Raw genomic sequence first — 17,448 nt, 5'->3', positions numbered from 1 at the left:
AATGACCAAAATGACCAGATAAACCTTGCTCCTTGCCCTTCCCAAATAAGGGTGCCTACTGCTTCTTTACCAATTCAACTCTAGCTTCACTCCCTTCCTCCAAGCCTGAGAAACCCAATCACAGAATAATCCAGTTCTAAGATAGCACACAACCCAGAACAAAGCTCTACTTCCCTAAAGACTCTTCAAATTACCAGAAACAGTTCCCAAACCTATAAATCCCTTCTAACACCATCTTACAGAGATAGTCCATTGTTCTCTGTGAGCATTCTCCCTTGAAAGTTCACAGAGAAACCTCACTAAAATAGAGTTGGGAGGCCAGCAGGGCAAGCTTTCGTGCCCTACCACATGCCCTTAACTGCGGACTCAAGAGGAAGAAACAGACCTTTCTGGTCCTACTACCAACTGGAAGAAGCAAGGTTTTTCTCCTCTCCCAGCAACAGCTCAGCCAATGACAGGCTATCACAACTCAGCCAAAGAAAAGCCACTACACTGTGAACACCCAATCCAATGGACTCTCTGTTTACAACAGTCCCTCCTATCTTCAACTGTTGCTCTGTGAAAGGGTATTCCTTTCCTTTGTTCCATGGTTTTGACCTAGCACACATGTCCCAAATTGCAATTCTCTGGTATTCCTGAATAAATCCATTTTTGTTGGTAAAATAACTGATGATTTTATTTGAAGATTAACAAATATTACCTATAATATTAACAAATATTAACCAATATTCCTATGACCACTAAGCCCACCTTTTTGAACCATAGGCATATTCTGATGGTCTTTGGCTGCAGAGCACTGACAACTGTATAGCTCAAAAAGCTTAGAGATATTCAGTCAAACCACCTGGGTTCAAATTCCAGCTCTGTCACTTATTCTCCATCACATACTTCCTAGGCCAAGTGACACAACTTTGTTGTGCCTTGATATGCTCATTTGTCAAATAGGAAAAATGTTCATTTCCTTTAAAATTTTTTGAGGATTATAAAGTAATACCAGTAAAATACACAGAATATATTACTTAAAACACACAGCTGGTCAAATCACTCCTATTTAAACTAATAGGCAAAATCATGAATACATCTAACAATGTCTACCTACCTCTACAGCTTTTTGGCAGCTTACTTTTCTCCTCTATAAAATGGTTCTAAAAATATAATTATCAAAAAAATATATCATTATCAATAAGGACATAGAGATATATTTCAAAAAGCATCTTGACTCTGTCTTTGCAAAACCTCTTGTCACTAGCACTTAATAGGCACACAACAAATGTCATTTTATCCTCCTCTGTTTTCTCAACTGAAAAACAATGGGACTGGATGAGCCCAGCACAATCCAAACTGCGTTCCAGGGACTATCCCATTTCATGTAGCTAAGGTCTGCAAAACCTTATTTTTATTTTGTCGGAAAACTGACATAAGACTGCTATTGTCGGGCGCCTGGGTGGCTCAGCGGGTTAAGCCACTGCCTTCGGCTCAGGTCATGATCTTAGGGTCCTGGGATCGAGGCCCGCATCGGGCTCTCTGCTCAGCAGGGAGCCTGCTTCCTCCTCTCTCTCTCTGCCTGCCTCTCCGCGTGCTTGTGATCTCTCTCTGTCAAATAATAAATAAAATCTTTAAAAAAAAAAAAAAGAAAAAAAGACTGCTATTGTCATTCATAATATCCTGGAATCCATATGAAAAATAGTACCTTAATGCCTCAGTTTCTCACAACAAAGAGAAAATCAGTACATGTTGGTGGAATAAAGTTCTAAATTCAAATTTTTGAGATAGAAATGTGTTTCATCAGAATGACTTCCTGTATTACTATTATGTCAAACAAATGTTATAAAACTTGAGTTTGTAAATTTATGCTATTAAAGATTAATTTAATGTTTCATATACTAAGATTCTAAGCATTTTTTTTTTCAGAAGGAAAAAACAAAGCTTCTGCAAGGACTAAAGTTAAAATATAACTTGACTAGATCATCTCTAGGCACCTTCTGGTTCAGAGATGTTTAGGGTTCAGAGGTGTTTTTATATGCTTTGGAGCATCCCAAATACTTAGGATTAAAACAAAGTTATACAATATCCTGTATCACTTCAACAGGGATGTTGTTTGTTATCTAAATAGGCAATTGCTGTTTTTTAAATATGTAGACTGTTTGCCTAGAGAGGCAGAAAAAAGTATTCACTTTGCAAAAAATGCCTTTATTCTGTATTACCCACAGATGCCAACTTGTCCATAAACACATACACATACCAGAGCCCATGAATACACCATGACTACTGTTGGCCTCCTGATTCTGTGTGCAGTGAATTATACTTGCAGTGCTGGGATATTACTTTTAGAGACACCAGTAAGAAGCCCTTGAGACGACTGCACTCCCTCCTGCCTGAATAATGCTATCAAGCTATCCTGAATCATGTTATTCTTAACAATGCAAACTCCAGTAAGAAAAAAATTGATCAAGGCCTTGTTCAGAATTTCTCTGATTACACAAACTGAGGTGTTGAAATATTTTAAACATGGACTGTTCAAAGTGGTTATGAGATCAGAAACTAGACTGGAAGAAACTGATCACCCCCTCCACAATATGGCTTAATAAGCAATCATCACAGTGTTTCCAAGTATCAGCAGTGATCTAAGCTGATCCTATCACATAGTGAAAAAGAAAACTGAGGTCCAGAGAAAGGATGTGGTTTCTCCATGCCCAACTGGCAATGTTATAAAAATACACTAAATAACAATTTCATTCTCCCAAACTTTCCTGTTATACTTTATGTATTCAATATACCATACGTTAATTGAGAACTAATTGAATTCATTCCCTTTCTGGGAACACGGTGGACAAACAAATGACTCTCCCAAAGAAGATAACAAAAATTCTGGTATGTGTTTTTAGATCTTTACAAACACGAAGATTATTGAGGAACATAATAAGGAATAGTTACTTGAGGCCAAAAACTAAGTGAATATAGGAAGACCACTGAAGCCAGCTATTAACTTTAAGACAATAATTAAATCTGTTAAAATTAACCACTGGTTTTCATGTTCTTTCCAGTCTCAAAACACTAAATATCAAGTTCAAGGACATCCAAGAATAAACCCAATCTATAAAACTAGAAACTCAAAAGAATAATACTTCTGGAAAATGGGTGAATTAGGGGAAAAAAAATGTGTTCTCCACTAAGGGACTGTAAAAAAGTTTGCCTTTCTGGAATCTCAACAACGAAAGAAATGAAAAACAAATCTCCAGAACGTTTACCCCACAATCTAGACTTCACATGAGCTCACTTCCTGAATTCACACTACATGGGTTTCCATGAAACCTCAAACCAAGAATTTGCTTTAGGTTGTTACCATTCTGGTAGCACCCCCAAACACTGAGCAGAAGCAAATAAAATTCTTTCCTGGGATAAGCCACCCTCATTTCAGGCTTTGAAGAATCCCCACTAGTAACATTCCAAGAAACATATTCTCATAATAGAGATTCATTAAAAATATATGCAAAGATGCCACTCTGGAAAACAGCATGGAGGTTCCTCAAAAAGTTGAAAATTGAGCTACCCTATAAGCCAGCAATCACACTACTGGGTATTTACCCTAAAGATACAAATGTAGTGATCTGAAGGGGCACGTGCACCTGAATGTTTATAGCAGCAATGTCCACAATAGCCAAACTATGGAAAGAACCTAGATGTCCATCAACAGATAAATGGATAAAGAAGATGTGGTATATATACACAATGGAATACTATGCAGCCATCAAAGAAATTGAAATCTTGTCATTTGCAAGGACGAGGATGAACTAGAGAGTATTACGCTAAGCAAAATAGGTCAATCAGAGGAAGACAAGTATCATATGATCTCTCTGATATGAGGAATTTGAGAGGCTGGGCAGGGGGTTGTGCAGGGTGGGGAAAGAAAAATGAAACAAGATGGGATCAGGAAGGAGACACAGTTTCCTGTTTCTCAGGAAACAAACTGAGGGTTGCCGGGGCAGGGGGTATGCAGAGGGGGGTGGGGTTATGGACATTGGGGAGGGCATGTGCTATGGTGAGTGCTGTGAAATGCATAAGCCTGACGATTCACAGACCTGTACCCCTGGGGCAAATAATACCTTATATGTTAATTTTTTAAAATATTCAAATAAGCAGATAAAGACCCACAAAGATTTCAGATACTGAGGTTATCAGACACAGAAATAAAACATGCATTCATATTCACTTTAAAAAAGAAATTGCAAATCTCCAACCAACTTTGTAGAAGAGCTAAGCTAGAAATAAAAAAGGTAGTACTTGAGATTAAAAACTCAAAGAAAGATCCAGTTTCAGGTAAGAAGGGGTAAACAAACACACTCTGCCTATCCCTCCCACTGAATGAAACCATAAAGCATGCAATGCATGGAACAGCTTTGTGATGATTCTGGAAAGTAAATAGGAGTATGCCAATGGGAAAGAAATTTGAAGTACCATCAAACGGGCAGGGAGGTTACCACTTTTTCCCTGGTATCCTCCAACCTGGAGTCAGTGTAACCCAAAATACAGAGCTGGGCATCAACAATGACAGAGACCACCACAGAAAAGGAAAGAGGTCTCCTAATATAAAGGAAGAATAAGAGAAATCTGCTTTTCTCTCTCTCTCTCTTCATTTCTGTTCCCTCATAGCACAGCACCCAAATAGTTTCACAGTCAGAACTGCCACAACACTGCACCAAAGAGGCACCCCCAAGAGCCTAAAACTCTGGGGAAGGAGAACCTTTCTCTTCAATCAGAGAAGCTGTCATTTCAGAGAGTGGGGTAAACCCTATTGCTTTTTTTTTTTTTTCGTTCTCAGTCTTTACCCTCTTGACACTCCCAGATATGGATTAAAATTGCCAAAAATTAGAAACAACCCAAATGTCCTTTGATGGATGAAGGGATAAACAAGCTGTGACATATATAAATGATAGAATATAATACAGCAATAAAAAAGAAATATTGATAGACTCAACCACTTAGATGAATCTCAAATGCATTATGCTGAATGAAAGAAGACAGTCCCAAAAGGGTTACACACAGTAATTGATTTTATGTGTACAGTATTCTAGAAAAGACAGAAGTGTAATGACAGAGAACAGATTAGTGATTGCCAGAAGCTAGAGTCAAAGAACTTACTCAGAGGCTCATATGAGAAACAGAGCTAGTGAATCTACTCCACCGCTTCATGATGTAATGAGATCCTTGCAGTTAGAAGTGTTTAAAGCCCGAGAGGTTATGATGTATCAGGAATATTGCAGAAGGAATTCATGCTTTAAAGTTTGCATAGATGTCCTCTTAACATTCCATTCCACCTTTGAGAGACTCTAAAATAAAGTCAGGTCTGCATTGAAATACACCTGGCCATACCTAACATTGAAGAAATATAGTCCCTACACTTTTGGGTTTGACAGTTCATTGAAAAGCCCTCAACAAATAACATTTTTATTTAAAATTTTTAAACATTTAAAAAAAATTAAAATTTTATTTAAAAATTTTTTTAATTGTATAATCCAATATATTTATATTGGAATGCCAACTTTATAATAAATGCTAAGGAGACCAAAAAAATTAAGGCATACTCATCACCCTCTACAAATTTGTAATATTGCTCAGAAATCATTAGTACTTGCAATGTTAACCAATGTACAAAAGTTAAACAATAATGCCACTAATAATATAAGAAATTCCATGAGTAAGAGCTTGTGTAATTTCCAAATTGATGTACAGAGAAGAAGAGCTATGGGGAGGCAGGGAATTTACTGGATATTTTCCATATGCCTTTCCAGACCTCCTGTCCATCCTGTCTGTACCCATTGTGTGGCCATGAGGCTGACCCATATGGATACACCAACAGACCCCTGATTCCAGATTCTGATTGGATTCAGTGGCGGGGAGGGCCAGTAGGAGAACAAGAGGGCAGAATAAGTGAGGCAAACGTGTTTATTTCCCTGGTTCCTGCCTGCCCCTTTACTACAGGCTCCCATTAGGTGTACGTCACCACTCCTCTACTTTCCCTTCAGTCTACAGCTGGTAATGGTTTCCAGCTATCACTAGCCTCAGGGTGCTTCACCATCCCTTCTTGGTTTTCCTCAATGCTGGTTGCACCTTTGTAAGCAGGCCATTTATTAAATTAGTTTTTAATAAATCCGAGTTTGCCATTTGCAGGAACCCTGACTGATCGTGTGGAGAAGAGAGGGTATGTTCTGCATATTGTAGTGATCAGGGAAGCTTTATAGGGACTGGAGCAGAGTTTTGAAGTGTAAATATAATTTAGACATTACTCTATTTATAAGGCTTATCCAATGGCTGCTGATCACATCCGGCACAGGCAAGGACTCAAAATCAAATCAAGGAACATGATGGAGAAGCACAAAGCCTACTGAGGATAAGGTGAGCCAAACTGGAGAGAGGTGGGTTTCTGGAGAGAGAATGGGTTTATGTGCGTGTGAAATGGGGGGAGGGAGAAAACATTCAAATGCTGAAACAGTATGTAGTGAACTTACAATGTAAGCTAAGCACTGTGCTAAGTTCTGAGGAAGCAGTAGAGAGCAAAACACAGTAACCCCACCTTCCTTGAGTGCATTAGTTTCTAAACTCAGCAGCTAATAATAACAGTAACAGTAAAATAACAACAATGACATTTTGTTGTCTTACACTCTTTTCAGGTAAATAACTCAGGAGTATTTTAGCTGGGCAGTTCTGATTTGGGCTTCTCCTGAGTTTCTAGTCAAGATGTCGGCCACATCTGCACCTAGCTGAAAGCTAGACTGGGACTGGGAGATCTGATTCCAGTACAGCTCATTCACAGGGCAATTTTATTCCAGAACGTGTCAGGAGCTCTTACAACACAGATTCTTCTCTGGGGCTGCTTCAGCATTCTCACAACGTGACAGAGTGATACACAAAAGGGCAAGCCACCGAACTAACCTCCGAAGTCACAATCTGTCACTTTCACAACACTCTATTGGTCATAAAGGTTAGGCCTAGTCACTGTGGGAGGGGACGATGCACAGACTGGATTGCAAGAAGGTTGGAATCTCCGGGGGCCAACTTGGACACTGGCTGTGATACGGAGTTTATGGTCTGTATATGTAATAACTGCAAACTCACACACCAAAAGAGTAATTACAACCTGTAGTCCGTACTGGGAAGGGAACCCACGGAACCATTAGGTAACCTAGCAGAAAAATCTGGTTGAACGAGAAAACTGAGACAGGGAACTGATGAACTCATGTCAGCCATACGGTAAATTAAGGCACATGACTGGGGACCATTAGGCTCTTGGCCCACGTTAGTTCTGGTACACTCACCATTTTCTACATGGATTTTTTTTCTTACTTACAGTTAGAGTGGCCTCTATTTCTCCTTCTTCCCCAGATCCAGCATTCCACATCTTCCCCCATGGTTCCTTTGTCTCTCCCAAATCTAGCCCTGTTCCTTTCTTTCCTGACATGCAAAATCTCCCTCACTTTCTAATTTCCTCACAGGAATTCCAGTTAAACTGAGAAACAAAATCAACAAAAATAACAAATACACATTACAAATATATGTATCACTTTATTCTCCCCAATTGTAAAAATTAAACACACACACATACATATACTCAACCAGGTGTTACACTAGACAATACTGAGAACACAATCAGCCATCTGTATCTCTACTTTGTCAGATAACAGAAGTGGCCTCTGATTTCAGAAACAACTGTAGTGGGTCTTTACCAGGCCTAGAGCTGCTAAAGCTGCAGAGCTTGTTCAAACACAGATGTCTAGGCCCTAACCCCAGAGTCTTCTGATGCAGAGTTTGGGGCGGAGGCTGAACATTTGCATTTCTAACAAGCTCCAAGCAAGGCTGATGCTGGTGGTCTGGGGATCACACTTTGAGAACCACTGGTGTATGGTTGGTTATCAACCTGAGCTGCACACTAAAATCCCCTAGGGAACTTACAGGTGTAGACAACTGTTCATGCTCCAGGTTTTCGGATAGAGTTGGTGTGGGGTGTAGCCTAAGCAATGGAACTTTTCAAAGCTCCATCAGTTGATACTCGTGTGCTGCCAACAGGAGGCCCACAGGTGCCGAACTTGCCCATTCCTGCTTACTGTTGCCTCATTCAGACATTGCTTCCAGAAAACTGCAGGCGAGCACTCAGGTTTCCACACTCGACTCTGACCCCTCAAGACTTCAGGGGCACTGCGGCAGCGCTACAGGCCTTGTGACCTTCTGCTACTTTAATAAGACCACCTCCTCTTTCATCATTTCCTATATTGCTCTTCCTACCAGGGTTCCATTCAAAGAAAAGGTCCCTTGGCTAAAAGAAATATTTGAAAACCACTAATGTAAGAGAAAGTCCACTAAATTGAAAATGAGCAGGCCTTGCTTCTAGCTATGTAATCGTTTTACCTCTCTGAGCTTTAGCTTTGGACTTGATCATCTCTGGAACAATAGCTAACATCTGTATAGCCGTTTGTGGTTATAAATGATAGTTTGCTGTGAGGAACAATAGTTGATAATTTGCTTCACATGATCATTATAACAAACCCATCACATAGGTATCTGAATCCCTATTTTGTAGTTAGGAGAATCATCTGCAATTCAGTCAGAAAAACCCACTTATGTCTATCCAACAAAGGCAATACTCGATCCAAATATTCTTGGTTTAAATATTGATTCCTTCTATAGCATGATGTTGCCATTAATGTCTTCTCTTTCATGACTAACATGAAACTCTGTGTCATTTCCTTCTTATCCATACAAAGGGAACAATATTCTACAGGCTCATCCCCTCCATAAAAATCTGGAAATAATCTCGTCGAGGAACAGGAACAAAAGGCTGATTTGAAGGTAATGGTCCTCAAAGCATGGTCCCCAGATTTATCACCTACAGACCTGTGAGAAATGCAAACTTTCAGACCCCACCCCAGATGCAATGAACTGAACTTTGGGGATGGGTCCCAGCAACTCTGCTTGAACAGGTGCCCTTGGTTATAGTGATGTGTGGTAAAGTTCAAGAGCTACTGGTTAAGGATCTCTAATGCAATCTTCAGGAGCTCTGTCCTTGAGTAAACCTGGTGGCAAAGCTAGTGGTACTGAGGTAGGCTCATATGGCTTGCAAAAGCCGATTGTTAAAGTTTCAGCAACTGAACACACTGGCACACTGGTTAGGAATATTTACACTGTGGAAACCAGCCAACAATAAAACTAGAGCTTACACCTCTCTTCCTTTGTCCACAAGAGACCTGGTTTATCAGGACACAATAATATCAAAATTCTGATCATTGATCCTAGTTTCTAGATGTGGTCCGAAAATGTTATTCCCAAGGTCAAGATTTTAGGCCCCTCCTTGATTATGCCAGAAGTCTCCATCTGCTCCATTCACCAAAACTGGAGAATGCATTAGCCAATTTTGCTTAAAATGTTCAAATTTTATCATGGTTTTTGTGAAAGAGTACAAAATCTCTCCATGATCTGATTCTAACTTCCTTTTCAGTCTTGTGTTTATTCACCTTTATTCACCGTTTATTACCCTGTCCACACTAGGCTTTAACTATACTGTGAAAATCATCTCCCATTCCTCTATTTCATTGACCCACCTCTACCTTCTCTGGTTCATGGCACATGCTATTCCCTCAGCCTGAAAAATGCTCCCTCCCTATCTCATTTTCTAGGTCTCAAACCAGGTACAGTCTCCCGCAGGAAGTGCTCTTCATATCTTTTCCCTCCCAACCCTTCCCCTCCCACTCTCTGCCCCCGGCCCCCAAGTTAGGTGAACTAAGTCAAGCAGAGAGTCAATTATCATATGGTTTCATTTACTTGTGGAGCATAAGGAATAACATTGAGAACACTGGGAGATGGAGAGAAGTAAGTTGGGGGAAATCGGAGGGGGAGATGAACCATGAGAGACTGTGGACTCTGAGAAACAGACTGAGGGTTTTGGAGGGGATGGGGGTGGGGGGTTAGGTGAGCCTGGTAGTTGGTATTAAGGAGGGCACGTATTGCATGGAGCACTGGGTGTGGTGCATAAACAATGAATTTTGGAACACTGGGGAAAAAATTACAAAAAAAAAAAAAGAAGAAGAATACTACAGGCCAGTATTTCTGAAGAACACAGATGCAAAGACGCTCAACAAAATATTGGCAAATCCAATTTAACAATACATTAGAAGGATCATAGACCATGATCAAGTGGGGTTTATTCTAGCTTTGCAAGGTTGGTTCCATACATGCAAATTAATCAGTGTAATATACTATATTAAAAAAATGAAAGATAAGAGTCACAATCATTTCAAAAGGTGCAGAAAATGCATTTGACAATATTCAACATCCATTTATGAAAAGGACTCTCAACAAAGTGGATATAGAAGAAATGTACCTCCACATAGTAAAGACCATATATGACAAACTAACAGCCAACATCATACTTAGTGATGAAAAGCCAAAAACTTTTCCTCTAAGATCAGGAACAAGACACAAATACCTACTCTTGATACTCCTACTCAATATAGTATTGAAAGTACAACCCAGAAGAATTAAATAAAAAGAACTAAAAGGCATCCAAATTGAAAAGAAGTAAAACTCTCATTATTTGAAGATGACAATATCTACATATAGAAAACCCTAAAGACTCCTCCAAAAAACTATTAGAATAAACAAATTTAGGAAAGTGCAGGGTACAACACCAATATACAAAAAAATTTGTATTTCTATACACCAAAAACAAACCATAAGAAAAACAATTTTAAAAATCCAGTTTACAATTGTATCAAAAAATAAAATGCCTAGGAATAAATCTAAGTAAGAACTATACATTAAAGATTAAAATACATTAATGAAAAAATTTAAAAGACATAAATAAATGGAAAAATATTGTGTTAATGGAAACAATTGATATTGTCAAAATGTTTATACACCAAAGCAATCTACAGATTCAAAGTCATCTCTATCAAAAGTCCAGTGGCATTTTTCACATAAATATAACAAACAGTTTTAAAATTTGTATGGAACCAAAAATCACCCTCAACAGGGTACCCAGTTTTGGGAAAGAACAAAATGGAAGAAAGCATCATGTTCCCTAATTTCACACCCTATCACAAAATCATTGTAATAAAAGAGTTTCTGTATTGGCATAAACAGAGATACATAGGGGGTGCCTCAGTGGCTCAGTCAGTTGGGTGTCTGCCTTCAGCTCAGGTCTTAATCCCAGAGTCCCTGGATTGAGTCTCCTATGGGGCTCCTTGCTCAGTAAGGAGTCTGCTTCTCCCTCTCCAGTCTGCCCCTCCACCTGCTTATGCTCTCTCTCTCTCTCAAATAAATAAGATCTTAATAAAAGCAACAACAACAACAACAGATAGACACATCGGTGGGATAGACTAGAAAGCCCAGAAATAAACTATCCACATATGGTCAATTAATGTACCACAAAGGAGCCAATAATATACAATGAGTAAAATAACAAGTCTCTTCAATAAATGGTGTTGGGTAAATTGGATACACAAATGCAAAGGAATGAAACTACATTTTTGTCTTAAAACAAGAATTAAAAATACACAAAAAAAACTCAAAATGGATCAAAGATTTGAATAAAAGACCTGAAACCATAAAACTCCTGGAAGAAAATACAGGTGGTAAACTCTTTGATATCAATGTTATGGATGATTTGATTTGACACCAAAAGCAAAGGCAACACAAGCAAAAACTAAACAAATAAGACTGCATCAAATGAAAAACTTCTCCATAGCAAAGGAAATCATCAACAAAATAAGGCAACCTACTGAATAGGAGAATATTTTTCTAAGTATTTTATCTGATAAGGATTAATATCCAAAATATATAAAGCACTTACAACTCAATAGCAAAGAAAGAAATAATTCTATTTATAAATAAACAGAGAATCTGAATAAATATTTTTTCCAAAGAATACAACAGATGGCCAACAGATACACGAAAAGACAATCAACATCATTAATCATCAGGGAAATGGAAACCAAAACCATAATGAGACATTACCTCCCATGGCTATTATCAAAAAGACAACAAATAATCAGTGCTAGCAAAGATGTAAAGGAAAGGGAAACTTTGTGCACTTTGGTAGGAATGTAAATTAGCAAAGCTACCATGGAAAAGAGTATGGAGGTACCTCAAAAAATTAAAAATAGAACTACCAAATGATCCAGCAATTCCACTTCTAGACTTTTATTGGAAGAAAACAAAACACTAATTTGAAAAGATATATGCACCCCTATGTTCTCTGCAGTGTTATTTATAATAGGTAACATATAGAAACAACCTAAATGTCCATCATTTGATGAGTGATAAAAGGAAATGTGAGATCTATAGATACATACAACCACACAGACACACACAGAAGAATATTACTCAGCCATAAAAAATGAAATTTTGTCATTTGTGACAACATGGACAAAACTTGGGGGCATTTTGTTAAGTGAACGAAGTCAGACAGAAAAAGATAAAGATCATAAGATTTCACTTACATGTTGAATTTTAACACACACATACACACACACACACACACACACACACATCCCCCAAAAAACCCCAAAAAATAAAAAACAAAAAAACTCAAGCTTAGTGATATAGAGAGGTGACTGCCTGAGGTAGGAAGTTGGGATGTGAGCAAATGAGGGAAGAGTTTCAAATAGAAGAAACTTCCAGTTATAAAGTGAGTAAGTCAGGAGATGTAATGTATAGCATGGTGACTATTATACATGTATAATGTATAGCATGGTGACTAATGTACAGTAATACTGTACTGCATATTTGAAAACAATGAGGAGAATGAATCTTGAAAGCTCTCATCACAAGAAAAAAAGATTTGCAACAGTGTGTGGTGATGGATGTTAACTGGATTTATTGTGGTAATCAATTTACCATATATACAATATTGAACCATTACTTTACACACCTGAAACTACTATGTTATGTCAATTACACCTCAATTAAAAAACAATCTCAATTAAAGAAAAAGCAGAAGGCATAATAAATTGTAGTATATTCATGCAGTAAAATGCTATATACAGCAGTTTCACTGAAATCCAAGTATCTATAACCAAATGAATAAATCAAACAACACGATGAGTAGTGAAAGAAGCCAGACATAACAGACTGGGTACTATTTGGCTGCATTTTTATGAAATTGCAAAAAAAAAAAAAAAATAGGTGAAACAAATCTATGGACGTAGAACTCAGGACAGAAGGAAGTTAATGACTGCAGGAGGTACATGGGGGCTTCTGGGATGCTGGTGACATACTATTTCTTGAACTAGGCGCTGGCCACACTATAATTCTAACGTTTCATTATAATTCAATTGTTAATTCACTGATAATTTCATCATTGCTTTGTATCCATGTTATCCTTCTACAGAAAATTTTTATCAAAAAAGTTAACATGTCTAAGGCACTGTGCTGGGCGCCATGTCGGAGAGACCAAAATTATCAGGTATGCATTCTCTGTTTTTCAGATTGTTAAGAAAGAGTTAAGCCATCGCACAGAGCACTGAGTGTTATACATAAACAATGACTCTTGGAACACTACATCAAAAAGTAATGATGTATGTTATAGTGACTAACATAATAAAAATAAATAAATAAAATAAAAATTTAAAATAAAATTAAAAATAAACACAAAACTAACAGCATAGACTCTAAATGACAGGTGACCACAGCTGGTCGGGGTATGCTAGAGCTGCCTTCTATGAGCCCATTTGTATGCATCTCTTCTTAACACCACACTCACTGACATCAAATCAGTAGTTTCAAATCAGACACAATGCAAGTATTTATACCACAGAAAATAGCAAATGCTGCAAATCAGGGCTTCTCCCTCTTCTCCCGAACCCCCAGAATTGGTTGTTAAGCATTTACCTGCACACCACAAGCTACAGAAATCAAAAGCATTATTGGAATTAGAAAGAGCAGCATCTTAGCCTGTCTGAGCTCAGCATAGTCCAGTGACAAAGGATAAAAGCCTTTTTTAAAAAGTTGTAAAACCAATTTTTTCACAAGGTAAGACAAACAGAAATGCCCACAGACTCTCCGCTCTGGGTTGCATCACCCTACTGCCCTCCAGTGGTAAACCCACTCTTGTATGCTTTTCTGGAGAATGAGTTCAACCAAACAAATACCAGGGACTGTACATAGTCCTTGATTTAGTTTATGATGATGCTTAGAGCCGAATGTCATTGATTCTATAAATTCTGGAAATTACAGAGGGATAGAATTGATAGGTCATATTAACATACAAAGCATCAAAATATCTCTTGCTGGAATATGCAAGGATTAGAAACAAAGCATCATCCAGAGGATAAAGAAGTCCTTATATCAGGATGCTGGTTTCAAGTGGTCTGGCAGCAAGCCAGTCTAGCCAAGCCTGCTCTTTACAAATTCACAAGAAACCTTGTGGAATCTCAAAAATCCTACAACTTTGTAAATAATACATCTTATTCTGTGAGAATCATACAGTGAATAATACATTAGACACAGAGGATCTGAAATCCAGAACAAAGAATGAGATCAGGGAGAATTTAGGGTGACCAGAACCATGTGCTCAAAGCAACACAGTATTACCAACATTAACACTGCTTACCCAGTGTACAAGGAGGAGGAAGAAGAGGAAGAGGGGGAACAGAAGGGGAGTAGAAGGAACAGCTTTAATTACTTAGAATTAAAACAGAAACTATCGCTGTTTTGGAATTATGCATGAAAAATTAAAATTAATTAAAATTAAGCATTGTTGGGAAGCATTTAATCCTCAGACATGAGGATATTAAAGTAGCCAGGAAGATTAATTTGTTGATCTGCACGTTTCCTGGAAAAGTTAGAGAAAGCGATCTACAGCCTGTTTCCAGGAACTTTCAACCAGCCTAAGGTTTCAAATGTTCCTGGACATCCAAGCCCCAGGGACTAACTCAAACCACACCTGGTATTCCTTTTACTATTCCAGGTACACTGACTTTTAGAAGATATTGCATCATTTTTGTTTTAACTGACAAGAAACCAAACCAGAAAGAATAAAAAGAGCAATGTCGTTGTGGTTTCTGTATTCAACCACAGGGAGGGAAACATTCCCAGCCTACACTTGTAGATAACAAAGTGGATATGATCGATTAGAGTAGGTATCTTTCCAGACCTCCCAGGAGCCTTTGTTTGACTTTTCCTGACTACATACTTGGGTCCTGTCCATAAAAGTGGCATGTAACCCAGGTCAGGCCAAGCACAGCAAAGCATTACTCTGAATAAAATGGTTGATTAAGGAGTGGAGCTTGTCACCAAAGTAGAGATAGTTCAAATCCCTTCCTTGAGCTCATAAACAGGTATTCTAAGGTATATATTTCATCTAGAAATCCCCATAGAGCAGAAAGAGGCAAAAAAGGAAGAAAGAGATGGAGTTCCAATGACAGTATTTGATCTTCCAGATCCAGTCATACCAAGAGGTAAAATGACCCCCAGACTTCTCAGCAGCATGAGCTCTTGGTAATGTTTGCTTGATTTTTTTTTTTTTCTATCAGTTGCAAGTGAACGAACCTAACACATTGGGGACAGAGGATTCACATTAGAGGTGTCAAAACTTCTATTTCATCTGGATACTGCCTTAGTAGCAGTGAGCCTGAAGAAAAGAAATGGATTATCAAAAGGTAAAGTATAATAAGCCATGAAGACATCAAGTAAACATATGAAGCAAAAACCAGAGCCCACTTAAAATGGAACGCATATCACTTTTGGGAAAAAAAGGGCAGCAGATTTCTTTTCAGCTTATCAACTTCACCTTTACAGATCACGATACTGAATCCTCTAGATGCTAAACATGATTCAAACTAGTGACCCCCCTAAATAAAGATGATGATTATTATCACCTAGTACTTACAAAGCCCTCGTATTTTACTTAGAGTAACTCAAATGATCCTTGATACTACCCTATGTAATGGGTTCTACTTCTATCCCAATTTTAGAGATTAGAAAATAGAGGCACAGAGAGTTTAACTAGTGTAGAGTCACACAACTACTAAGTGATAAAGCCAGGATTTGCACCCAGTTGGTTCAGTTCTGGAGTTCATGCCTTTAACCACTAGGTTATCCTAATCCTTAGAAAGCACAGGAAATGGTAACATTGGAATTTAAATGCAGATATATAAGATTCCAACTTTCTGCTACCGTACTTTGCCCTGAAAAGGTAATGTCTATATAGTCTAAAGTCAGGAAGGGGTATTGCTACATTTTCTCTCGGTCTATGCAAAATCTACACACCTCATCAATATGCACAGGCCTTACTGTTCTTACACATTTATCTTATTCCCATTAGGACTGAGTGTTGCCACAGAATAGCAAGTTTCAGTCAAGTGTATTGACTACAACCTCCTGACATCAACCAATATGAGGCTTCAGAGGACCCCACATTCAGGCAAGTCTTCACCTGACCACTAATCCTGTCTATGTCAGCTTGTCAACAGAATCATAGACTAAAACATCACATGTCTAAGCCCAAATATGGTCTTCTTCTTAAAGTCTCCATTTCCGTAAAATGGGGTAACACAATCTTCTAACCTGGTTCTCAACCTTAGACCACTTCATTCTTTCATGTGCTTATTTCTTGGTTCCTCCCTCTGCATCACTTCCACATCATATCACCAATTCCTGCCTCTTCTACGTGTCCCAGGCAATTCCACTCTGGTTGCTTCCACACAAGTCCAGGCCTTCATCTCATCCCCAGAATGTTAAAAACCTACCTAATCTCCTATTTCATCTACAATACAGTTTCATTCATTCACATGTTCCCCTAGTATTCACATTTCTACTATGTGCCAGTCTCTATGCAAGGTGAGCACCAAAGTAGGAAGTCTCCCTGACCTCATGAATCTTCCCAAAATACTACATGGATGCTGTAAATGCCACCAAACTCCCTAATACCTATAGAAATGAATGCCTAACTTATTTTTCATCCAAGGCCTTCTGAAACTCAACCCCAAACTAACTTACCACCCCTACTTCCCAGTATTTCCCTTTATATGGTCTTTGCTTCACACAACTCATACCCATTAAACCATCAGGTATTCCTGGCCCTCAGTTCTTGGAATGTCCCCACCACCACCACCTGTTTATCAGCACACTGAGAAGAAGGGTTGTGTTTTATGTTACTTTATAATGTCAAAAGCCAGGCCCTGCCCAATCCAATATTGATCAAATTTCTCACCAAACACTACGGATCAGATCGAAGATTCTATCATTGTTTAAGACATATATTCCCTCAAAAATTTTATATTTGTTGAGTCTTGTAGAAAAGATGGATCTAAAAAAAGGGGGGGGTCTTTATAATCCATACAGGACATTATATCCACCTGCCAGATATTTTCTCAGAATTTTATAGTTTTCACATGTAGAGTGGGGGAGAGCGAGGAAAAAAGAAACATGAACAGCAAGGGTTTATGACTTCCATGAGAT

At 38.4% G+C, this 17,448-nt stretch overlaps 1 long non-coding RNA gene across 1 annotated transcript; it reads left to right on the top strand.

The window, feature by feature from the left end:
- The first annotated feature begins 7,005 nt into the window (after positions 1-7,005).
- LOC106005416 lies at positions 7,006-16,485 on the top strand. The gene is made up of 5 exons (XR_001178748.2): positions 7,006-7,084; positions 8,757-8,841; positions 13,379-13,453; positions 15,522-15,647; positions 16,313-16,485. It is a non-coding gene; the product is annotated as an uncharacterized LOC106005416 (long non-coding RNA).
- The last annotated feature ends 963 nt before the right edge of the window (positions 16,486-17,448 follow it).

The sequence above is a fragment of the Mustela putorius genome, unplaced genomic scaffold (genome assembly GCF_011764305.1).
Source record: "Mustela putorius furo isolate JIRA1106 unplaced genomic scaffold, ASM1176430v1.1 tig00003850_pilon_pilon_pilon, whole genome shotgun sequence".
Lineage (NCBI taxonomy): Eukaryota > Metazoa > Chordata > Mammalia > Carnivora > Mustelidae > Mustela > Mustela putorius.
This window is presented reverse-complemented; position numbering and strand designations above follow the sequence as displayed.